This window comes from Amphiprion ocellaris, chromosome 9 (genome assembly GCF_022539595.1).
Source record: "Amphiprion ocellaris isolate individual 3 ecotype Okinawa chromosome 9, ASM2253959v1, whole genome shotgun sequence".
Lineage (NCBI taxonomy): Eukaryota > Metazoa > Chordata > Actinopteri > Pomacentridae > Amphiprion > Amphiprion ocellaris.
In genome coordinates this window covers 24644630-24669864 of record NC_072774.1, presented here as the reverse complement: position 1 = coordinate 24669864, position 25235 = coordinate 24644630, and the positions used below count along the sequence as shown (strand labels likewise).

The following is a 25235-nucleotide window of genomic DNA, read 5'->3' as shown; positions in this document are numbered from 1 at the left end:
GTCTAGACCGGGACACGCTAATTCACCTCCTGTCTCTGGACTGAAAATCTCCTGTCCTTTCAAGTCCACGCCCGGTTAATTAGCACCATAAAGAAAAGACACGGACCTGAGTGGCATGTATGCATGCACACACTCACAGACAAATTAGTATATCTGCACACTTAATCACTAATCACACGATCTGCACATGCTCACAAACACCAAATGTGTCATGCTTTCAGACAGGTAAGGTCAGACACACAGACAGGCACTTCCCGTTGACTCCCAACCATATGGCCTACTGCTCGGGTATTTGTACTCATAAGCTCTGGGCAGGAAAAACGAGACCTTGATTGTCTGTGACTACTGGTGATCCTGTCGATAAGGGGAGAGTGAAAAGAGTTGAGATCATGGAGAGAGAAAGGATGAAGGATTTTGTTGTACTTTCTGATTTTAATGAAGGTGTCTGTGGTGCATTCTCAGAACTGCCTTCAGCACTGGCATAAAAATATCAGAAATCTTGACACTACAGATTTAAAGCTCAGGACCTCTTTGAGACTCTGGTGGGTTTGTTGCTATTATTTTCATTTCGTATCCTTTCAGTCACTGTAGGTGGTGCTCATTGCAATGCTGTGGCTCCCAGACCTTTATCTCCTGGCATGGAGATGCTATCTTACCATAAAATCTGAATTTTCAGTTGTCAGGATGTGTCTAAAATGCTCCTGCATGCCACTCTGCATCAGCATTGTTTTCTTGGTGGGATGACTTTTTATGGAGTTCCACTTTCACCTGCAGGGACCCCACACGGTGTCCCAAACTCCGAGGATGGAAAAGCCTGAATAACATGACCAGTCACTACAAAATAAGAAGCCAGGCCAGACAGAACAACACAGGTAGTCAAGGTAGAGCAGCCAAGTGGGGTAAAGAAGAGGACTGGAGGATAAAAAAAAAGAATGGAGTTGAGCATGTGGTCAACACAGCAGGAAACCCAGTGGTCATTTCACCCATGGACACACACACACACACACACACACACACGTACAAGCTGATAGACTTACTGATAAAATGAAAGATGCATGGTCAGCCAAACATGGAGACAAACAGCAAGATAGTCCAGAAGCCAGATGAACAGATACACACACGCACACACACACACGCATACACAAAAGCACAGATAGACAAACTGGTCATCGTGGCCAGACAGACTGACTGTGTTTTTCCTGTGATGATGATCAAGGGGACTCTGGATTCGCTGTGATTTGTCTCACTAATATTGCACTGTCTCCTTCATAACATCTTTTTTTTTTCAACTCACAACTCATGTAAGAGTAACGTTTTCCTTCTCATTTTATATTATCATCTAATCTCTTAACCCACCATTGATCTTGTGTGTGTCCAGGAGAGGTGAATAATAAGAGAGGGTTTGTGTGCTTAAAGATTCAACAAAATGTGCACTCCACAAAAAAGCCTTCCACTTGATGCAATATAGGTATAACGTAGGTACCAGGTGAATACCGATGCAACGCCTAGGTTAATATTACATTTGCAAGACCATTTATATTTTTTAATAGGCTGTGTCAAGTACACTAGAAAAAACATCCATCTTAACAAGTAATTTCATCACACATTCAGCCTTCAAGTCTGTGTGGGACTGTTTCACTGCTACACCTGCCTCAACACAGTTTCTAATAAAACTCAGCGCCGTCCCACAGGACAGCTAAGACACATTTTGCCCTTATGGATCAGTTTAATCTAAAAAATGCTAATGCCGCTGCTCAGCTGTGTATTACACAGACTTATTAGACTTTTAAAAAAAAAACACCAGAAACATCTAAAGGTAATTGGAACTAAAAGTGAATGAAACAATGAAAAATAAAGCTCAAATGTGAGAACATCACAGATACATCCATACAGAATATCTACAGTAGTTATCTAATTAGACTTACTGAAAACAATACATGGCTAGGCCAATCAATAATAGTAATTAAATTTCACACAAAACTCATACAGCAGCAATGATGCTGATGGTCACGCTCTCCACTAAATGCACCATTTGGGTCAGAATCCCCTCTGAGTTCTCCTAATGGCGTGAAATGATAATTGTGGCTCCCGGTGCACTTTCCAATTTGACAGGAACGTAATAAATTAAAATTAAAGCCATTTTGTGCATTCTTAAAATCAAATCTGGATATTAGAAACAGAAATAATCCAAACTGTAGTCCTGAGTGGTTTGTTTGCAGTTGCAAGTTAACAATATACTCCAGCATCCCCACTGTGTGCTGAAACAGACAGTGCATAGACTGTGTGAGGTCAATGAACTTGTGATTTGATTAGACATGAGCTCAACTACAGGAAGCAAACTGGCGTGAAACACATCTGAATAGTTCAGAAAGTCCCATATGAACTTTATAAAGAAGAAGAAGAAGAAGAACTTGAGTTTGTAATGACTCTTTAGTTCAGTCAGAGGTTGAGATACACACAGATACACTCCCACACAATGGGTTGGTGCATATCTTACTAACTAGCAGACAGCTAACATCTGTGTGCAGACACCAGATTCTGTCTTAAACCATGTGAGCCCCTCTATTCAAACACAATCTATATGATCTGCATTATACATCCCACATTTTACACACTTGCAAAGCTACACAGCCTCAGAAGGAATGATTTGAGCTCCAGCCCAAGATGGAAACGAGAAATTGAGAACTGCACAACAAGAGAACTGTTATCTGTGTATACATGTTCATCTGAGCCAGACTATAATGGTGCATTATTACAATGTGGTGTGACAATCCAATCTGATGGCAGTAAAAACTCCACCTAACCACACTGGGAGTGGAGCGATTGCCTGCAAACGCTTTCTTTCTTGCTAAATCAGGCGAGGGGAAACGACGCTTTGCACAATGATTCTGTTGTATTATTAGCTCCTCGGAGGAAGCTACAATTGTCGGATCAGACTCCAAAAAAAAGAGTAAAGTAAGTCTGGGAAAATATCAGCTTCCTGCTCATGGCTTCAGGGTTTCGCCTGAGTAAGTGTTTGTTTCTGACTTTCTGCCTTTTTCACTGTTTCACCCACTTTCTTACCCTCGTTCTCTCCCCTCTTTCCACAGATACTTGGCCGGCTCCTTGTTTACTCAGATCAAACTTGTCAGGGAAAGTCAAGTGAGTTTAAAGAAACACAAGAACACTTGCACGCACACACACGCACGCACGCACGCACGCACGCACGCACGCACGCACGCACGCACGCACGCACGCACACACACACTGATCAAAATTAGCTGGAACTGAGGCACCACAAAACATCACTGCTAAAACACAGACTGCACCAGGATCAGATTCCCAGCGATGTAATTTATGCTGACATAAATAAATCATTGGAATCTGTGTGAGAGTGTGCACATGGGAGATGAGAGGGACAGGAAGTGAGGACGGCGGAGAAGGAGTGATAGTGAAATGAGACACAGTCAGCACTTTATTGATTAGCATTATTCTTATTTGTATTTGCTCTAATGGATTGTTTTGGTTTTCCAAAAGCTCCTGTCAGCCTCCAGCGTCAGCAACAAGCTCTCAGAGGAGACAGAGTGGGAAAGCAAGGACATCTCCCTCGAACTTACTCTGGTGCTCTGGTTGGTAGCCAGTGTGTATATCCCCAGGGCTGCACACACTATCTGTCTGACCTCAACTGAACTCAGGCCAGCTGCAACAGTAGTCTCAGAGCTGATGATGTGGAGGCTGACAGGGAGGAGAGCTAAAGAGAGCAGAAGAAAGAAGGCTTGGGGGGGAACGAAGCTCATTCCCTTTACATGCTCCTGGTGGAGATGATGATAAACCCAAGACATGCCCTTTTATACTATTACTGTAAGGAAATTTCATCAAATTAATAGGACTGAAACTGAGTCAGTATTCAAACATCAATAAAACAAGATGTGAGCCCTTTGCTGGAATGCAGAATTCAGTACTAAGCTATATTAAGACTACATTTCAGTTCAATGCCTTGTTAAAACTGTGGCAGAAACTGACATGGTGACATGAAAAATTTATGTTCAACATTCAACTTTCTTGCTCAGAGTCAGATGAGAAGATCAATACTACTCTCATATCTGTATGCCAAATGAAGTTGCAGCCAGAGGCATGTAAGGATAGTGTAGCTGCCAGCCTGGCTCTTTAAGGTGAGAAAAATCCAAGTACAGCACCTATAAGGCTCACTAATTAACACATTATACCTTATTTGTTTATTCTCTATGCTAATCTAACCAGTTACTAGCTGTTGCCTCTTACATAATAGACAAACAAGAGAGTTATTCATCCTTTCATTCACCAAGAAAGGAAATAAACATTCTCCCAAAAAAAATTTTTGTTTTAACAAAATTCAAATCTTGCTTGGGAGATTTCCCAAAATATTTTCCATCATTTACTCCATTGCTATTGTGGCTAATAGAATTGAGTCGTTTATTTCGTTTACTGAAATGTCTACATGTCCACTCTTCCAATAAACACAGTCTGTATAGCTCTGGCAATAAACCATGTTTGAAAGAAGTTTAATCTGAAGACACAGACAGACAACAGAAGGACTGAAGGATGAGATGGCAAAATGAGAGAGAACTACGAGGAAATGAAATGTGGAGAGGAACAGCCACAGCTGAGATGCACAGTAGCTGATGGAGGATGGAGTGGGATGGACGGGCAAGCAGGGAGGGAGGGAGAAATAGCAGGATAGGCATGAAAGAGAGGGAGAAAGATGCGGAAGGAAAGGCGAGTGGGTGTTCATAAGGGTGAGACACAGTGTAGAAAATGATGGAGTTGGCACCAAGGAGCAAAGGTAAAGAAGGGGAGTGATGAATTTGGAGGAAGGGTTCAGCAAAGGCCTTGGATCCAATCAAAAGACTGTTTTTGATTCTGTTTTTCATTTCACCTAAAATAATTTTTCAACAGTCACTTGCTCATTGCTAAGAACCAACCTTGGTCTTTGAATAGGCACTCATTTTGAGCAAAACACTTCTCCGTGGCCCCTGGTGAACTGGGCGAGCTCACTGCAGCTGCAGCTTTGGGGAACCCAGCGTTGTGGGATTAGCTAACTGTGTTTCACGCTGGCAAAACCATGAAGAATTATTCAGGCTTCTGGAGATACAGTCTAGAGGAGAAACCTGATTGTTTAACGTCACTTGAGATGTTTAACCCCACTGGTGTTGGAGCAGCACCAGGTGTGGCTGCATGAATAGAATTACTCAGTATGATAAGCTTGCAGTATTGAGGTGTTTTTTATACAATATGTTTCAATTAAAAGTTCAGTATCACAGATTGGTTGCTTCAGTTAGACAAACTTGACATGTCAAAATACATGAATTTAAAATCAAGGTTAAGCATATACTTGTATGCATTGTAGCAGTAAACATACACAGGATGCCTGCAACAATTATAGCTATGACTCGTTGCATCACTTGTATCTTATCAAAAATTTAAAATGTTTACAATGGGTTTTTTTGTGTGTGAAAAGCTGACTTTGATAGCTCATTGGTGGTTTCGGGATAGAATTTTCTTTCAAAGCGTTAAAATAATGCGGCGGGACACTGAAAGCCAGGAGAAGTATTGACAGCAACCATCATAAATATGTGATGCACTACTAGATGAAATTATAACTAAAATTTCAACCTGGCATACAGCAGTTCTCTCAAGGAATAAAATATTGATCACGATTGATCGGGTGTGAGTATTACAAAAAAGAAAAGAAAAACAGTTTTACAGCCTGTGTGAGATCTCAGTGGTAGCTCTGTTTACAAGAAACAAGCTAGAAACACCTGCAAAAAAAAAACAACTACAAAAAAAAACCAAAAAAAATGCTCACATATACAGAGCTCACAGGTGCACAAGGTCACACCAAATGTGTGAAGTGAAACAAAATTCCTCAGAGATGCTTATTTTTCAGAGGCTGACCAGAAATACTCACCTGTAGCTACGTGTGCACGTTTCCTGTAAACACATAAACAAATGCATAACTGTCTTTGAAAAACACTAACAAATTCAACGTGAGGTGTCTCCAAAACACAAACTTGTAACTACACATGAAGCTCCTAACAAATGCATAACAAACCCGCATGTGTCAAGCCCTTCACAAACTCATACATATATGCATAAAGGTTCTCACATGCACACACGTGCAGTGCGGCTGTTTGCCTCCCACATGCAGTGTTTGTGACGCATAGGAAAAGTCATTAGACCCGCACTTCCTCTCCAAACAGAACAGAAGGAAGAAAAGACTGTCTTACATGAAACACACAGGAAATGTGTGGGTGACTGCCTGTATATAAGTGTGTTTGTGTGTGAGTGTGTCCCCGATTGTGAGTTTGTATGTGCACGTCTCGCGGTCTGAAGTTCTGCCCTGAGGGCTGGTGACCAAGGTCTTGTAATGGCTTGCCTTTGATTGCTTTCATTGAGCAGACTACAGCTACAATTACAACCAATTAAACCCCTCAGATAAGAGTTGGCTTGCTCAGCAGACAAAGTTGCAGACAACATGAGCTTGTGGGTTCAGGATTTGTCCAAACCTCTTTTCCCCTTAATTCGCACATTTGGACTTGCCTACATTTTATCAAAATTGAGAAAAATCCCATGACAGTTACAAGTATGTAATGTGTAATCAGTTGCAGCGACATAGAATGTGTTATTATACATCACAAAGCTGAATTTTACGGTTTGTTTATAGCATCAACATAAAATGATGACAGAATTTTACAACGCATGACGGTATTCAGCTCTGGTGTTTTCCGTTTGTGTGCTGGATCATGCTTGGTGAGTTTGACGAGTTTCATTTCTCCCCACACAAAGGTACAAACAGTTGGAGCTTCTGCTTTTTGATGGAACTTACGGTTCTAATTGTGTAACTAATCACTTGACGTTTTGGGCGAGTGCGTGTTGGCTCATGTGTCTTCCGATGCAGGAGATATCACTTTGCATAACGTCCAAACCAACACTTCCTCATGTTTGTGACTGTGTGTGGGTGCTTGTCTATCTGTGTCTTCAATCAGCATCAACAGTTTGTGGTTTGCATCTCTGTTTACAAATGTACTTTAGGTGTACGTTGAGTAGGTGTATACATGATCTACTGTAGCACTGTAAGAAAACGAATGAGACAGGGAAGACAGGAAGAATAAAGCAGAGGCACAGTATTGGAGCTCATGCAAATCCAAAACAACAAAGACAGGAGGAAAGAAAAACATGGAGGGAGGCAGAAGGTGAATTCTGCGGTTTGGACATCTACAGAAACTCAATCACTTCGTGGCGGAAGGTGGAAGTTTTACCTGCCTACGCATACGGTTACACAGGAGACAACAGAGACAGATGAAGGACAGATTTTCTGACTTTTTTTTTTTTTTTCTGGAAGCATACCCTCCTTCAAACACACACATTTACATACACACCCCGGTGGATTCATTTGGACACTGCCTTCCACCGTCACCAACATCTGTCACCTCAGCAGGATCCAGACAGCTAATAAACATACAAACGTATGTTCGCATGCATACACAGACACATATTATCGCTACTTCCTCTCTCTCACACTTCCTTCAGTGAAAACTGAAGATTAATTTGGCTGCTTTGATTCTATGTGTCACTATTTTATCACTGTCTCCACACACACCTGCAGCCACAGCCACCTAACTAAGACATACTAATCTCTGCTCTGTTTACTTACTTTCACAAGTTCAAGAGACAGAACTATCTACTGATCCGTATGCAATAATAAACTAAAACACCTGTCTGTTAGAATTTCCCAGGGCTATAACCTTCTTCACTTCTAACAACGTGAAAATGGAAGAGGCCTGTGTGTGCAAAGTCCACCTTTGAATATTGCACACAGAGTTGGAAATCCCCAGCAGACGCTTAAAAACCTGCAGGTGCTACTAAACATAATCTTTAACTTCTGAGCTTCAGGGTGAGTATTTTTCATTTTTATTGCACTGTTCAAAGGGACTGTCTAAAAATTGTAATCTTGGAAATCAGCTTGGAACACATGTGTCCTGTTGCATCTAGTCTCAGTTATTCCCTTTACTCTGCCAGGAGAAATCCAAATATACAGTAAATATTTGTCAGAAACGGCATGACAACCATGTGCTTCGTGTCCTCATGAGACTTTATTTTAAATAGAGAGAATTTTGTGGTGGGGCATAATGAGAGGAGAGTTTGTGTGAAAGTGCAAAAGCAAAGACAAAGTGGCACCAAAAGAATATAAAGTCTGTAAAATCCCTCATTCTTTCTTTCAACATTAACTTCATATGTAAAAGTAAATAATCAGTGACTTTATGGGTGATTACTGGTAGAACATTTAGAAAGTTTTGCTAGTTTCAGGCTGCTCTCTAACTGTCTCTCTCTTTACTTTTACAGTCAGACTTGGTTTGGTGGGTTTAGGAAATTACAGTAATAGGTCAACATTTCCTGCTTCAAACTTTAAACAACCTACACAGTGGTGTGAAAGTCATATTTTGAATTTTTCTAGAACTGCTGCAGTAAACATGCCAGTTCTGACTGTGAGAAAACTGCACATAAATAGCTAGTGACATGTAACACTCCATAGCATTTTCTACTGTCAGGAACACTGAATAAATTGTTTTATATCTTCCACTTTACTTGTTAATTGACAGGAGTAAAAAAAAAAAAAAAAAGAGTCAAACATTTAATTACACTGTTGTCTCTTTTATCAAAACAAAAATACTGCTAAACTACACATATATTAACATTTTTTGGCATGTTTTTTATGCATTCCATATTACCATCTCATTACATCATAAATACAGGAAGCACAGTTGCTGTAAATTAAAAGCTTATTAGTGTATATTGCCTGCAAAAAACACATTAGCGTAACGCCTTACCTGGGCAATCCAATTCCCCTGTACCCTCTCATTGTGGAGGTCTGGAGTCAGTGAGGATTCCTCCAGTGTTAATTAAACTGTCTGTCTTGGAGAGAATTAAGGTCGTGATCTCCCAGACCTCACCACTCCCACACTCCCTGAGAAGAAAAGAGAGAAGAAAAGAGACTTAATGGAGGAATAAAAGGATGAAATAGCTTAATGAACCGCCTAACGAGGCCTGCGGCCGTTTAATAAGGGCTTATTAAAGCTTAATTAGAGCAATAATCCAGCTTGTTTGGAGTCATTCAGTGTTGACTCGTGGCTGGTTATGTTTTTATGGCAACTGGATAAACAGGGAAGAGTTGGTACTCCACAGGAAGAAAGACAAGTTGAACGGTGTGTCTGGGTGTGTGACTGTTGTTAGGCATTCAAAAAAAAAAAAAAAAAAAACGATTAGGTGAAGGCTTTGAGTGATCCTTCCAATCACATGAAGGCCCTGCAGTCATCACCCAGTCACAAGCTGAAGTTTGATTTACATCCACCATCTAATTTAAACCCTCGCCCGTCTCCTCCTGAATGTCAAAACACCTCCACCCAAAGGCGACCTCAATAAAAATGTTTATTCCAAGGCTCCTTTTGTCAGCCAACGGAAGCTTGGTCATATATCCTTTCACATCCTTGTGTGAGAGTTTGAGCTCGAAGCACTTACAGAAACATATGCTGCATGCAATCAGACTTTACTTTTTCTGTCGTATATCAGAACTCACCAGTTTACTAACTAATTACATAACAGCGTGACTACAAGATTCTCCCGTAAAATCCTGCTATTGGGTCTCATATAAGCAAATGAGCCACATGCGGTGAATATCCCTAATGACTCAGCCGGCAGAGGCATTCGCTCACTGACTGCAACACAATGCACAGTGTTTTCTCCATAGACTTCACCATGACTCACTTGAGTCACACTTTGAGTCAGAGACCAGACTATACTGTGCCTAAAGACACATCTAAAGAGAATGTAAAGTATATAGAACACTTGAGGCAGCAAATATTCATTATTCATACGGTGATGCCGTCACGTCTTTGAGAGTACGCTGTATCCTGCTGGTATGAGGATGCAAAAACTCTGTTCTCATAGCAAATCTCATTGGAATGATTCATTATGCATCAGTCATTCTGGTTGTTAAAGCCCATCGGTCCTTTTATGGACATTGCAATATCCGGTGGTCCTAAAGAATAAAGGAGTTACTCATCCTTCTTCCTGTTAATGTGAGGTGCCCCTATAACCCTGAGAACAATACTACATCCTGCCATTACACATGTTCATGAAATGTTGATTCAAATGAAGTAAGTGCCACATGCAGCCACCCTGACAAAGAGATGTAGTATTTTGTGCCAGAGAATTCCAGATACCTGAGCTGGGATTTTATCAGTAGAGCTTTGTGATCAGGACAAACATTAGAGGAAACAAACTTTGCAATTAAGAGTGTAACATCTCGTGTAAAATGTCAATTTAAAGTGGCAGATCTTCTCAGTCACTCCAGTGTTTTTTCATTTATTTTTGATCAAAATCTAGTTGCCATTAGGGGAACCACACTTGTTGAGAGAGGAAAAAATAGCAATAAGGTTAATACAGTGTTTGTAGTTTGGTTGGTGGGCAAAATGACAACACGTACAATGTATTGTGTAAGACCTTTCCAGAATTGTGGTCATGATTTCCCACTATGCTGTCATATTCAGGCTGCTAATCCAGGAATTCTACACACATCTTTTTAAGATAGTTGGCATTTCCCCAGTCAGTTGGATTAATTCTGCCTATAGCTCATCTGGTTTCACTTTATCACACCTGAATGATTCCCCCAAGCAACCAGTAACAGATGAACCTTTGCTACCAAGATTTTATACGTTGGATTTTTAACCCTGAGCTCTCCAAAGAGCTTCTAATTTTTCAAATGCTTTCGACCTTCTTGGGATTTTTCCCCCTTTTTTATATCAGTTTCAAGTTTTACTTGAGCTTCCTCTGTCTGGGAATTATGTCATTTAGCCAGAGGGCAGACTGAAGTCACACTCCAGAGGGTTATTAAGCGATCTTAGACATTACCGTGTAGATACACTTGAAACATCGCAGAGGGATGTGTGACAGCATTTCATGGAGAAGGTTTTTGAACCTTTACAGTCACAGTTCATGGACCGTGTCTCTGGCAAGCCTGCTGCTCTGCTAAAACACAATCCCTTCCATTCATTTCCACAACGCCAAACAGCTGGTGATTTTTGCAGAAGGGCCAACGGGTTCCATCGTCTGCATATATTTTCCCTCTTCTAGACACATGTCAATTTTATGTCATAGGATTAGGGATGGCAGTTATTGTTCTGCAGTGTGTGAATGATGTCAGCTTTCCTATGGGGTCTTTTTCTGCGAGATCTAGACGGCAAAGCAGCTGACAAATCCTGCAAAGATGCCAACACATCACATCATTTACACAACTAGCTCCCTGCTCCTCAGCTCTGTCAGTTATACAATAGAGAGTTACGGGGGAAAACGGAGTGATGTCATCTTTCCAACAAGGCTTTAAATCTCTGAGTTATTACGCTGCTTGCACTGAGCTTTGGGAGATGATGATGATGATGGCGGTTGGTGCTGATGATGGTGGTCAGTGCAGTGGTCATAGTGGTGATGACAATGGTGATGTAATCTTCCCTAAAGCTTTTTCCCTTTTAGTTTAATAACACGAGCAGCTCGCCACTTGTCCTTAGTTAGAGCTGTAAAGAAGTATATGACTTCATCATTTTCATCTCTTTTAATCAAACAAAGGTGCTGTTAAATGGGGGGACTGGAGGAAGGGGACAATACTCCGAATAAGACTTTTACCTATTAATATTAATATTGTTAACTCACGGCAGATTGGAGGAGAAATTGAGTTTGCTTTGAATTATTACATGTTGTGTTGGTCTAACAATATTCATCAGAGTCAAATTCCACTATCTAATCCACATTCTATGAGGTAATAATAGAAAATAACTTCTGCTAATAAAAAGAAGCCCCACCCACCATGCAGCATTCTCATGTACCATGCATAGACATTTTTTTAAATGTACCGTATGCAACAGAAGTAAGCTGAAATAGACACTTTAAAAAGGTTATATTTTAAATACAGGCTCCCAAGTAGAAATTCAATGCAACAAAGGTGACAAAACCTATGATCTTGAAAACAAAAATGTATTACCGTTGTGACTTCCAATTAGCTTAATTGCATGTACATGGTTATAAAAGTGCATGTGAAAACCAGAATTTTCTCAGATTTGCACTTGTGTCTATCTACATGTCTACACCTTGGTTCCAAATGGTAAATAAATACTAAAGCAGTTTAAAAAATCTGATTTTGTAACTTCACAAAGATGGAAAAGGATACAACAAGGGTAATAAACAACAAAAAAATCTGTCAAAACAGTTGCAGCAGTAACCGGGGGGTGCTGCATGAGCCAAAATATCACTAATCAGGGCCTCAGTGTATTCTGAATATTGACTATGCATTCTCTATGTATTTGAGCTAATATGACGCCAAATACAGTGTGCTATTTTCACAATCTATCTCTAAAAAACAGACTGTCAAGAGCTTCAGGCTTGACACAGGTGTTATAAATGGAAATTTCTGTGGCAGCTCTGACAGTGTGAAGGACTGTTCATTATGTGAACCCAAACACAACTTAGGAAAAAGTCCTTGCTTGTTTTTGGTACTAAACTGCCAGATTAAACTTTGCTGAAAACACATGAAAATTAGCCTGATGAATATTGGGAGGAGCACATTCTTTGCTCACGGTGAATGCATAGTCCTGAGAGTGAAGCACGGAGGTGGTAGGGTACTATATGGAGCTGCATTAGTGCAAAAGATGTTGAGGAGATGACATTTAGAGACACTATAAATGGTTGTGGATATACCAGAATTTTGGCTGACAAGATGAACCCAAGTTACCTAAAAATAAACATGACCTGCCAGATAAGCCATGTGACTTGAATACTACTCTAAACACCTATTCTGTAATTCAAAGAAAAATTTAAAGAGAAAGGTAATGCAACATAATTCCTCCAGCAAAAAGCCACCAAAAAACTGTCTCTGAAAACTGCCAGACATCTCTCCAGAAATTTGTTATCTTCCATTCCAAGAAGAATTGGGCATCGGAAATAGTATTGAAAAAGATATTGAAAAAATAAAACACTTCAGTCTTAATAATAAAAGGTGTACTGTGTGTGACCTGTATGTTTAGCATAGTAAATCTAAAAGGTTAGTTTTTACTTTCACACAAGACCAAATACCTATTGTTCAAAGTTGGGATGTGATATAATTTTTAATCATTTGACATTTAGGTGATGTTGCACTCTTTTCTGTTGTATACTGTAACGCTACATTTTAGAAAGCTACTGCACTGCCTGGCAGTTTTTACATTCTAACCTAAAATTGCCTCATGTGATGAGATGATGCAACTATTCAGTATCTGATTTAAATGTTGGCTCCAGTTTTAAAATCTACAAGAACACTGTGTGTCACTCAGTTGTGAGTTGACATGTTGAAAGAAACTTCCATAGCTGCAATTATTAGGCTGATTTTGTGTCATTACCAGTGTTTTGTTGAACAGAGCTCACATCCATTCACAGGAGTCTAAAATGTAGGCTCCACTGCTGAAGAGGCTGTCTGTCTTCTATTGCTCTGCTCAGCACTGATGAGACACTGTGCTCACTGTTTGTATTCCTGTCAAAGGCAATTACTTCAACATGCTCAAGTTTCTAATGTAAGTGAATTACAGCATATCATCATCCCCTTCTCCAGAAAAACTGCTGCCATCATTGTTTCCATTGTTTCCAATCTCTCTTAATGCTCACTTATTTCCAAAGATTCCCTACTATTTTCCAGTTCCACCCATGTGTGTTAGTTCTAAACTATAAATTATGTCACTCTGCCACTGAGCTTCTTTCTCATTATGGCAAAACTGATAGCACATGCAGAGGAGCTTTAGCTGTTAAAGCATTTCAGTAATAAACAACATTTCAACACAGTGTCAGAGCTTTTAAAGGGGTATTGCATGCACGACTTGGAGCTAAAAATCAATTGCTTTAGCCATGTTGCACTAACACAGATCAATACAGACCATACTGTCAATATTAATTTAATATTGTCACCCTTGCATTTCATCCTAGCATCTATGGTCTCCTGCTATACATGCAATGCACTTTTGCACGTTCCAAAACTGTGTACACAAAAGCCAAATCTGAAAGTCACACTCAGCAGTCAGCTGGCATCTTTATCTCTGCTTGTTTTCATTGGTTTCACTTGTTTCCAGCAATCTCTCCCATTTCCTACATTCTCGCAGTTACGCCCTCGTGTGTTAAAATATACCTACTTTTACACAGTGATGTCATCCTGCCTGCGGGGTTTTCCCACATTCATGGCTCAGCTGATAACACATGTGGTGGAGGACTGTTAAAACACATGGGTGTGTAGCAGCTCTAAACTCCTAACCCATATCAACCTTCCATGAGAAACAGAGCAAGGAGGGGATTTGGCAAAGAAAACAGGGCTCTTTTTCCCCCCGCCAGCAACCAGCAGCTTTAAAACTCATCTAGATTGTGATTACATTGGCTAAATACAAAAACCCAGCCCATGTTGTTGCAGGCAGGCTACAGCTGCGCCTAACTCCATAAAAACCTCCGAAAAACATTCACACTGTAGTCAGTCTCTGTACCTTTGCTTACAGAAGCACAGCCTCTGTTCTGTGCCCTTTAAATGGTCAGAGTGAAGCTGTTGAATCCCACATTTTGCCTGATTGCAAAGTTGAGCCACACTGCTGAACAAACCAAACACGGCTGCACTAAAAACCCAGAAAAAAAGTCAGATGCTTTCACTCAGTTAATCTGCACTATGAGTCAGGGTAATTAAAGCAGACTCTACATAGAGCCAGGGATGATTTATAGAGCATTTGTCTCACCAAGAAAGTCTTTAGTGGTTCTGCAGTATACCAATAGCCTATTCTTATACTGTGTCAAACACTGTAGAACTAAACAAAGTCTGGTGAAGAGAAAACAGAGACTATGGTCGCACGCAAAGAAGCAAAAAGTAATTCAGCCACATGTGAGGGAGGCAAGAAACTCTGAAACAAGTCCCGCTGGGGCACTCACAGGATAAACTCAGCTGATATGGACCCTCAAGAGGAAGTTGGACTTGTTTATGAAGGAAATTACATCATTGGGCTTGGCTCAAGACAATGACTTCATGCTGACAAGATAATGGCTGAGAGAAAGAGAGAGAGACAGAGAGAGCAGTGTTTGGTTTGGTTGCAGGACTCATGTGTACACATAAGAGGTGAATGAGTTCAACATCGTTATTATAAACCTCAAAATCGACTGCTTAATGGATTTGGTAAAAGGCTGCAGAGCAACGTTGGCAGGTTTTAATTTATTCATGTTACATTAATTACCTGTAACCTGATTTCTTTTTTTCTTAGGCAAATATTTGGAGTTAAAATGTTCTCTCACACAAGAAGAATGTGGGGAATTTGTTTGAACAGTTGCCTTGTAGCTTCAGTGCAGTTCATTCTGTGTAGTTTCAAATGCACAGGTATGTAGGTCATATGTTGCTTTAATACAACCCATACATGTAGGAGCACAGTGGTGGCAGGAGATATGTCCAAAATAAACTAACCCTCTTTGGATGTAGCAATGCTATGCTGACTGTTTAGTTAAGTTTACAGGGGGAAAAAATCGTGTTTGGGGTTAAAATGGTCACATTATGAATGGTCTGACTCCACTACAGCTACAACAATCTCCTGGCTAGTAACCTACCACACTGAAAGTTTCAAGTTTTACATGGATTATATATTTTAATGACAGAGCTCATCTCCCTGCAGGCAAATGTTTGATGTTTTCCTCCCCATAGCAGAATAATAATGAAGCCCAGTCAGACTATTATGCACTGCAGAATGGACGACAATATGAACAGTCAGGATTAAACAAACTGTGTTGAATTCAAGTAGTTTTAAATATAAACAAACAGTGGTTTCTCATGTTAAAATTTGATGTTTTGTTGATCCATCCATCCCCCCAACCTCCTTTCTACGCAGATACCTGACTTCCTACTTTGTTCCTGTCTATGGCCACTAGAGGGCTTTGCCACATGAATATTCAAAATGTTGCTTTGCTGAGTTTACTACACAGAGCGATGCTGTCTAATGTTGCTGCAAGAGGTCACCTAACAGTAAAACATAACTTTGTTTTAATAAGTTGCTGCGCAAACAACTTATAAAGTCTTTTTTATTTAGTCGAAGTCAGTCAAATAAGTACATTTTTTTTAGAGAAATTTAAGTGTTTTATACAATGTTGAAAGATGGAATGTGACACAAGGAGGAAAAATTAGCTGTTTTCTCAACAAACAGTCTATGTTAGAAGCCTCAATCTGACAGGTTTTAAAGATCTATTAACACTGTGTGATAGGCTTACTGAGCAACCTGTGTGTCAGAGCCTTAGATCTCCAATGTTACTTGTGGATTGAAGCAAGATAAATAGCACAAGTAATGAAAAGATGAAAACATATTCTATTCTCATTTTGGAATTTGCATAAGATCTGGTGAGGAATTTCAATGAATGTCAATGCAGAACATTTAATTTCCTTGGACAGCCTCGACTTTTGAGGGATTAAGATAAACAAGATTTCTGGTAAGTCAAAATTATTAAAAGATAAGCAACCTATTTCTTTTTCTGTCTTCTTTTTTTCTTTCTATTAATGTTGCCGTTCCAAACTCATTCACTCACACAAGGGACCATTACAACTTTCCAAAACAACATTCTGTTGCTCTGCACTTTCTGTAAACTGCTCTGTGAAAACCTCTAATTGTCTTGGGGATTGGGACAGCGTGATTGAAAATAAAAATCCTTCACACTGAAAAAAAATGACTAGAGGGGGTTTGGAGGAGCTGTTGGACCTCCCAAGAGCAGAGCTGGACTAAAGCCCAAAAACAAAGCTTGCTGCTGGGTGAAGGATCTTAGAATATGCCCTGGATTTTGGAGCCAGAGAGCCAGACTATGCCCAGGGACAGTGGTGGAAAACTAATACCGGTTTTGGCAAAAAAAAAAAAAAAAAAAAAAAAAAAAAGGGATACTAGGTTGTGAGAGAGACAGTTTCTTCAGTGTTGTTAGGATGATGACACTACTCTGTGGATAGAAATAATGGACTTTGGCACGAGGAGTTTGCTGTTAGACAGCAGTTAGTTTAGTACTAAGGACTGAAGTTTTCCACACATATATCCACAAGTGCCTAAATTAGAACTGATAAGCCTCTGATAAAAGGAAAGAAAATGAAACATATAATAAGTTTTCAGCTGGTATAAGTTCAGCGTTTGTACGGGAGATGCATGCAGAAATGTAATTCTAAATAACTTCACAAAGAAGTTTCCATTTGAAAAGATAAGTTCATGAAAATGTGTGGTTATATGAATTCAAATATTCTGAGTTTTCATCAAAAGAATTAAACATAATGACATCATAAGTTCACTGCAGTCAAAACTCCCTCAGTAGCTTCAAGTAAAATCCTGCAGCAATAATACATTAATGATAGTCACACTGTATCTAGAGTCTATACCACAGTCCTGTCATTTCATGTGAGGTAGGAAAACAAAACACAACCCAGCTGGATTGCAGGGCGACGTCTGGTGAAACTGAGTCACGTGATTATTGTTGCTTTGTCTAATTGGTGAAACAGTCATGTGGTAGATCCACTGGGGGCATCTCTCTGGAAAAATAAAGCATATCTAATGTGGTAAATGAAAAAGTAACGAGTCGAGTGTAGCCCAGTGTAACGAAGTAAGAGTAGCGTTTCTTCTTCACAAATCTACTCAAGTAAAAGTAAAAAGTGTGGCAGAGTAAAACTACTCTCAGAAGTACATTTTTTTCAAAAAGTTACTCAAGTAAATGTAACAGAGTAAATGTAACTCGTTACTACCCACCTCTGTCTGTCAGTGGTTTTAATGTTGTGGCTGATCAGTTTTTGTTTCATTGGTCAGATGTTTCAGACAAATCAGACCAATGCAGATAAAAAGGAAGTTACCACTGGGTCTGGCATATTTTGACTCATTTTCAAAATTTTAAACCTTCATAATGAGGAACGCTTCACTTCACTTCAAAAACTTGGGCACTGTTTTGGTAAGAAATAGCATATAAATGCCATCCAAGGAAATAGATCAAAGGAAGTAAATTCCAGCAATTCCTGCTATTCACAGACCGATATTCTTTATATGGGGGTTTCTATGTTTTTTCCTTAAAGATGCATATTTCAATAAATATGTTGCAGTCAACATATTTTACACAAATACAGCATATTTCCAATGAAAACAATTTTCAAAGGCCTGTCAAGAATTATCTTCTCAGGTCTAATGACAAAGAAGTAGACAGAGTTAATTTACACAAACAGAATAGTCCCATCTGGCCTGATTAGCATACTCTATTGCTAATGCTAACTTTTAATGGTGTGATCATCTCACATGCTCATTTTCACTGAATCTGTAATGCAAAATTAGCATATTAGAACAACATATTGTGTCTCACTAGCCCAGAGGCCTGATGCAAGGTGGTGTCAGATTGCATTTCTGTCTGAAGCTGGAGTTTGAACAATGAAAAGTACTATTCATTTAGACACAAACATAAAAACAGAGATAATGAAGAATGAAGAATGAAGAGTGTGATTCAATTTATTATGTGTTTATACCAAACTCTAATAGAATTGCCAAAGTCAATCAAACTGCTGGTGCATTGCAGAGGATGTTTTCAAAACAACATCCATAATAAAACGCTCAGCTATCATTTATACGCACCCCGGTGAGTTCATTTAATTTCATTTCCTCTTGATACTGTTCAGTGTGTCCAGTAGCATCAGAAGAACTTTCGAGTAAATTAAAACGACACAGTTTTTGCTCACCAAAGCAGTTTTTTAAATCAACAGAGACATTTCATTTCTCCTGCATCTTGTTTTTCTAAAGCAAGAAAACTTTCCAGGAAAGCTGTGATGTGATATTTGAAATCTAATCATTGAAATGCAGCACAGACTGCAGTCTCACTGATCTGCCCCTTACCCAACCACCTGCCCTTACACGCACACCGAAACACTGTCCTCGGCAAAATCTGTCGCACTAATAAGTCACAGCGTCTCTTCATGCAAGGAGGAAGAAACATAAAATAAAAATGCAAACGCTGGCAACAGCCTTTTAATGTTGCTATAAATCATGCAGGGCCATCAAAGGTAGCTGCTAGCTGGAGTGGAATAACTCCCTCTGTTAGAGATAGATAGATAGATAGATAGATAGATAGATAGATAGATAGATAGATAGATAGATAGATAGATAGATAGATAGATAGATAGATAGATAGATAGATAGATAGATAGATAGATAGATAGACAGACAGACAGACAGACAGACAGACAGACAGACAGACAGACAGACAGACAGACAGACAGACAGACAGACAGACAAAATCCAGTATTACACAAATCCAGAGAAATGTGAGTGTGATTAACCCTCTGAACCTCTCCACAAGCCAGCCAATTTGAAAAGCATGTTGTTTTGTTTAAATCACTCAAATTACTCTCTTATGCATGCCAAGATAGATAGATAGACACCAGTTCTGTCAAAGTAGGCTTATGCATGATATAGACTGGAGTTTTCCTGAGTTTTTGTGGCCTCAGTGACACATGCACAGGCCTCAGACCACCACTGGAGCTGATAATAACTCCGGCTATCGGAGCACAGACAGGCTTTCTATTCAGCCCAGAGAAAGAGGTGGAGAGAGACATGGGAGAGCAGAGGACAGGTGGAGGAGGGGGAGGAGGGGGAGGAGGGGGAGGAGGGGGAGGAGGATGAGGAGGAGGAGGAGGAGGGAGCCTACATATTTCACCTCCATTCACCTGCTGACATGGCCTCTCAAAGAAACCTTTCATTAGACCTTCAGAACACTCAGCTTAGTCTGCCCAGTGCCGTCAATTTAGCTGTCATATTACACCGGCTCACTTTCTGCTCTTTCATCTGGGGGGATTTTTCCTCTCATGATTTTCATACGGGAGGATTGGTCCAAGGAGGTGCATGTGCAGAACGCCTGAGAGGCTGCACCATCTGAAACACCAGCTAAGTGGTTTAAGGCTTGCATGGTTAACCTGCACACATTTGAGTCCAACCGAGCAGGAAAACAAGTGCTTAAGAAAGTAACGCCTTGAAGGAGAATATTTCTGCAATACATCACTTAGAAAACATTGTTGTTGCATTTGTTTATCATTTGGCATTTTAGATCTAAAATTAGGTTAACGCGCCTCTTTTGGCAACATGTGGATTGACAAAAATTAGATGAGTTTTTTTTTTTTTTTGCTTATTTGGGAGGTTCGAGGTTCAATCTTTCTTGGCACAGTTGAGCTTTGCTGCAGATATGTGTGGTTCACATGGAGGATCTCAATGGGTCCTTTCACAGGGTGATAATTTAGTCTGCCAACACCTCTTCTGAATCATTAACTTTGGGGAAAGTTAGCCAAGCCAGCTTATTTTTTCACATAGTTGTGCAGTGAGAGGTATGTTTAAAGACACGCCGACAGAGCAGGGAGAGAGGGGAAGGGAGAGAGAGAGTCTCAAAGCTTTCACCTTAAAATAGAGCACATCAATAACATTCTGATGTTGATGTAAGACTTGAGAGGATTGGCTGGTTTCACTTTCCACAGAACAAGCTCAAACTACCCTCCTGCTTCTCGCAAAGTGTTTCAGGCCACCCACAGATCATATAGAGACTCTATACACTGTGCAGCTAAAGAGTGGTGTCAGCAACTTCTCATACCATCCTGCTCTGCTGCCTCCTCTACCCTTCTCTCTCTTCTGCTACTTTGTCTGTTTAGGCTGACCTTCACAGCTCTATTTGCTTTTATTAATTTTTTTTTAACATTATATAAGCAAAACTATATATTTATATATAGCCAAACCACCCATGCACAACCAACTCACAGGGTCTGCAACTCAGTTATTAAAAATATATTTATATATAAGCTCTTTTCTTCTTGCTTTTAACCCTTAAGGCAGACTTCTGACATCTCTTTCTAAGAGCTGCCCACCTGTGACCAATTCAACCCAGAATTCCTTGACAAAGAGGCCATAACATACAGAGAAAATGAGGAGGAAAGGAGTGAGGGCACGCAGCACATGGAACAACCACACACAGAGACTCGCTGCGCTGTTTCTATTCAGACTGAGCAAACCTGACAACCCAGAGATGCCATAAAACTTCACAGCCCCTTCGTTTTTTTTTTAACTGAGCTCCATTTTAGTGCATATATCAAAGCAGTCTGACTCTGACATCTGAACAACTTTGCATACAGTTGCCCATCTGAAAGTGGGAAGCGGTAACTGCTATCCAACAGTGGAAACGCTGTCACTGAAAGACACTGAAAGTGTGTGTAGTTGAACAGCTGGCAGAGATATTTTATCATTGCTTGTCCTTATTTTTCAACTCAGCATCTTTGTTAAAAGTCCATTTCTGTTGCAATTATGGAGCAAAGTTGCAGCATCTCAGTTGGTGCAAGTGCAATCAACCAACTTGTGGTCACAGCATGAGAGCAAAATCAAAACTCAATCACCAACTAGAAAAAACACTGAACAACAAAAGGCAATAAAGGGTTATATTGTGCCACAGTTTGTCTGTTCCAACTGCAGCATAGCTTTTCTGGAGCAAAGCTTGACCTCTGACCTCAGTAAAAGCAGAAATCTCTCTCTGGGGATCAATAGAGCATCAGATTATAGCTGTTATAGTCTTAGGATCTGCATGAAAGAAAGTCTGTGAATATATCCAATACGAGGCTTAAAGATAACAGACAAACATGCAAATACAATGCATTTTCTTTTGCATGGTATCTCTTGTTCAATTTAACTAGATTTCTGTCTTATTCTTCCTGTAGTTATCCAGTAAAGAAACCTCAACCACCACATCTGGGTAGGTAAAAAAAAAAAACATAGTTCAGGTCATGAAAGGTCACATCATGGTCAAAAATCTGTACATGTAAAGGCATTCATCAACAGAGATGCAAATGGACAAACAAAAAAATCGACAGGACAGAGTCAACCACACACATATACTTGCACACAGACGCACACAAACACACACAGTTTGACCACCCAGGATGAGAGACAGAGATGGAAACTTTAACTATGTTTATAACTTAACTGTGGATTATAGGGTAGACTAAGAGAGAGGAGGGAGTTTCAGTTGCTCAGCAGTAAATAATTAAAGTGCAGCTTTCTCTGCACCCACATACACAGCAAACCTCCATTATCTTCATTGTAACTTCTCTTCCTGATATATATATATATATATATATATATATATATATATATATATATATATATATACGGGTGTGTGTGTATGTGTGCATGCATGCGTTTGTGTGTGTGTATAGTTACTGAGCTATGTCAGGTAAAAAGGAATGTCCGCAGGTTCCACAGCACACGTGTGTCCTCATCTACAGTGCGCAAATACTTTGATTTTACAATCAGCTCAACAAGAGTCAAGTTCATACTTTCGATAAGGCAGAAAGTTGTTGCGTTAATCGGTCTGGAAAAATTATCTTTAAGGTTGCAGAAATGGGGCGGGATGAGTGACAAGCTGCCGGACTGGAGGTCAGTAACCTCTCCTCACAAAATCAGTTTAGGCTGCAACAAAAATCATTTTTGAAAAGTTAAGAAACCGCTGCTCATAAAAGTCAGCTGCAAACCATTTACTGTGGAGGCCTGAGACGAGCTGCCAAGTCTTAAACAGCATATCTTATTGGCAAAGCTAACACACAGCTGAAAGTCTTATAGATGAAAGACTTATACTGTACAAGGCCTGAGGCTCATAAAAGCATTTATAGTGTGAACAAGGCCGGGAAGATTACTTTTGGAATGTAATCTATTACAGATACCAGATCACCTGCTTAAAACTGTAATCAGCGAGGAATTCCTTTGGAACTACTTGGTCTTGGAAGGTAAACAGAGACTGGTTTTCCGCACTGTGGGTTTGGAACCAAAAATGAAGCCACTTCTAGACTTGATGAATCTCCACATGGCGAGTACTGACGTCTTCCTGACTGCTTTAATGACTCTGAGGGGAGCAGAAGTGATGCAGATGTAGTTCAGCGATTGCACTTGAAAGAAACTGCAATGTTGCATTTCTAAGAATAATAACTTTGAGCAGTACAAACAGCAGAGATACATCAGTTTATATTAGATGCTCAAATGGCAAGAGTTCACAGGAGCATCGCCTTCAGCCAGCAGCTTTTTTCTTGCAACTAAAAGAGACAAAGTAGGATACAAAATAAGAAGTCACGGCTCAGTTTAACTGGTGATATGTTCGTACATATTTTGAATGTGGTACTGTTTGCTTAGTTGTTTGTTTTGAAGCCTGTTCTTTAAGGCAAAGACCCAAAAAAAAGCCCCAAAGCGACGGCACACACCTAGTGATTACACACATGCATGCACACGCACAAAAACACACACTTGCTGTTTCCTGAGCAGCCTGCCAAGCAACGCAGCCAAAGACCTACACTGCAAGGGGTTAAGCATTCAGTGCATGTCAGATGTGCAGTTGACCGGAAATATGAAAATACGAACACTACAGATGTTTCAAAATCTCACAGACCTTTTGTCTACAAAAAGGCCAGAGTCATCCATCCATTATCTGTACACCACATAATCCTCATCAGGATCGCAGGGGGGCTGGGGTCTATCCCAGCTGACATAGGGCGAATGCAAGGGACACCTTGGACAGGTCGCCAGTCTATCGCAGGGCTACATATACAGACAAACAATCACATTTGCATTCAAATCTACAGACAATTTAGAATTACCAATGAACCTCAGCATGTTTTGGACTGTGGGAGAAACATGCAAACGTCATGTAGAAAGATCCCAGGAAGGCCAGGATGCAAACCAGGGATCTTCTAGCTGCAAGGTGAAAGTTCTAACCACCATGCCACACCAAATGTTGTGACTTTGAATAGTAACAGAGCTCACAGAAGACAAGTTTTACATATATTTTGGTGTACCTTTATGACCCTGGAAGTGGGTCAGCAGTGAAAAATGGTTTTTGGTTCACCTGCATTTGACATGTTGAAATATCTGCTCTGAGAAATCTGCAGCAAATTAATGCACATCCATACCTGTAGGACTCTCAGATGCTCTACAAGCACCATATGAAAACAAGAAGAAACAACTCAATATCTGTAAACAGTTGAGTTCAAGTGAAGAAGCTTCTGATAGAAACACTAAAACTCCCATCGCTTAACATCTTCAGTGCAGTACTTCAAAATGTACAGTAGATTTATGGATTAATCACTTGAAAGCTGTACTGTAATCAATGAGTCCAGAAAAAGTTAGCGCTTAAAGAGATGAACATTATAAGAACCCAAAAGGCTTTTCCAGCATACGAGCACTGAAAGCTAAACTTAGCACCCAAAGGATAAGAAAGCTTGTCAGTTAGTGTTTTTAATGTTTCTTAGAAAAGTGGAAAAAATTTGTAACCAGATACTGAGCACAAACTGAGAAAAACATGATACAGACTTTCGAAGGAAAAGGGTCCAAGATTTCAGATTTCTGAATTTTACCCTGCTCAAAAAAAAAAAAAAAAATCAGTGGTTCCAAACATAAAAACATTTCCTTTAATAACAGGATAAAAATATCTCAGTGAAGGCAGGAAGTTAATCAGAATGTGACATTATGTGACCAACAGAAAGGTACATTATTGCAATGAGCACAGAAAACCATGATTTCTTATTGTGATCAATACCGAAAGGTATCACTAACTGTTAGGGTTGTTTATGTTTGTATTTTACAGATTCTGTTTATTGATTTTGCTGCTTCACTGCACAATACAAACTTCATATTTCAATGTAATAGGTTTCCAGCACAGAGATTGTTATTGTTTTTTTCTGCAGTAATGTGGATTCTGTAATCAATAACGCACAGACGTTAGTATAGTATAGTATAGTATAGTATAGTATAGTATAGTATAGTATAGTATAGTATAGTATAGTATAGTATAGTATAGTATAGTATAGTATAGTATAGTATAGTATGGCAGTATAGTATAGTATAGTATAGTATACTTTTTCATACCATAGTACATTTCCCTGATTATACTTTTAAAAATACTTTAAATAACATTTTCAGGGTAAAGTCTTTCAAATGTGGCCTTTATTTAGTAAAGGATTCTTCTACACTGCGCAAATTCTTCAATGAAGGTTAACAAAGACTTATCAATTACATGAATTGATACAGTCTCAACAGTTTTTTTTTTTTTTTTTTTTTTTAAATAAGGGATGTTAGTGTACCCACAGCCTAGGGGGTTTGTTGTGAAGTAAAGTGCTTTAG

At 39.7% G+C, this 25235-nt stretch overlaps 1 long non-coding RNA gene across 11 annotated transcripts in view; it reads right to left on the bottom strand.

Moving 5' to 3' along the window:
• Nucleotides 1-25235, bottom strand: part of LOC118470753 (uncharacterized) — a 119789-nt gene that overhangs the window by 60087 nt on the left and 34467 nt on the right. For all 11 annotated transcript variants that reach the window (XR_008602804.1, XR_008602800.1, XR_008602803.1 and 8 more), the window contains one exon: nt 8847-8983. This is a non-coding gene — a long non-coding RNA (uncharacterized LOC118470753). The remainder of the gene's footprint in view (nt 1-8846; nt 8984-25235) is intronic.